The sequence below is a fragment of the Fukomys damarensis genome, unplaced genomic scaffold, assembly GCF_012274545.1.
Source record: "Fukomys damarensis isolate Sample0158 unplaced genomic scaffold, DMR_v1.0_HiC HiC_scaffold_12, whole genome shotgun sequence".
Taxonomy (NCBI): domain Eukaryota; kingdom Metazoa; phylum Chordata; class Mammalia; order Rodentia; family Bathyergidae; genus Fukomys; species Fukomys damarensis.
Genome location: NW_022900924.1, coordinates 2,706,508 through 2,708,073, shown reverse-complemented (window position 1 = coordinate 2,708,073; position 1,566 = coordinate 2,706,508).

The window sequence follows — 1,566 nt, the reverse complement described above, 5'->3', positions numbered from 1 at the left end:
CAATTCCGGAAGTCCTCTTTCGTGAGAGTTGATAAAAAATATGGCAAATGCTGCTAAGGGCCATTCAACAGAAAGACAGGTTTGTAAAACCACGATGGTATCCGGGGATGAAGCTCACTGACACCGTGCCTAGCTCATAAGCGCAAGGTCCTGAGTTTGATCCCCCAGTACCAAAAACAAACAAACCAACCTGTGGTAAATCCCAACCCACATTATTCACCAGATCTGGCATCATGCGACTCTGGTTTTTCCCCAAAGTCAAAATGACCATGAACGATAAACGTTTTTGATGGGTTAAGCATGTTGAGGGAGGTATGACTGCAACTAACGCTGTGAGGCTTCCGGAACTGCTCCAGAAGGTGGCAAGGACAGTGGGCTGAGTGCATTTGGATCGAGAGGGAGCACTGTGAGGATGATACATGGCAATGTGTTTTCACAGTAACAAACTCTTATCATTCCCCACATTTTTGGTCGTACTTTGTACATACAAACGCTAAAAAGATTGAATTCACCAAAATAAAGTATAAGGATGGTTATCAGAGGTCAGGGTATAGGGGAAAGAGGGAAATGTTGGTCAAGGATGCAAACTTTCAGTAATAAATTCTAGAGACCTAAGGTACAGGGTGTGTGTAATTAATAATAATGTATGAAGGGTTGGGAGTGGAGCCCTGTGCTACAGCACTTGTCTAGCACCAGTGCGGCCCTGGTTTGGTTCCCAGCACTACCTCTAACCAAGTATTATGTGTTTGAAATTTGCTGAGAGTAGATTCCAAGCGTTTTTCATATACATATACATAAATGTATATTTAAAATCAATGACACCTCAGTAAAAGTAGAAACAATTTGTTACACATACTAATTACATGTGACAGAATATTTTGGGCTCCTTGGCAATGCTGGAGATTGAACACGCGACCACAGGCGTGCCACGCAATCATTGTGCCATTGAGCTGCACCTCCAAGCAAACCCCTCTAACTCCCTTTTCTTTGATCCTGGATCTCTAAAATTCATGCTTTCAAGAATGCATATAGGTATGCAGCATGGGTTTCCTTCTCCTCTTTTAAAGATGAATTGCTCAGAAGAAAATATCAGCAATGTTTGTATATTTGGTGTCTATATGTATGGTACATATAAGAAATGTAGTTACAATGTTTTTCTCTTTTTTGGAACCTAAGAAGAAAAATCTCATAATCAGTTAAAACTAATTAAATGAGTAATTAAGATTTTTACTTTTCTTTATTTTCTTAAGCAGTACTGTTCATTGTTTAGTTCAGTCTCTGAAGTTAATATACTAATTTCATGTTATATCTATCTATCTATATATCTTATATACATGCACAAAGTTCTGTTTTCTTTTTGTCATTCCAAATTTACTAGGGAATTTATATTATTCATTCAACCTTATAGAAACATTGCTGTTTCTTAGCTTCATGAGGACCACATGGTATCCAGTTGAGTAGACACAGACGTATTTTAACAAATTAGAAGCTTCTGTGGAACATACATTACAGTGTACTTCTCTCCCTCTCCCTCTCTCCCTCTCTCTGTCTCTCTGTTTCTCTCCC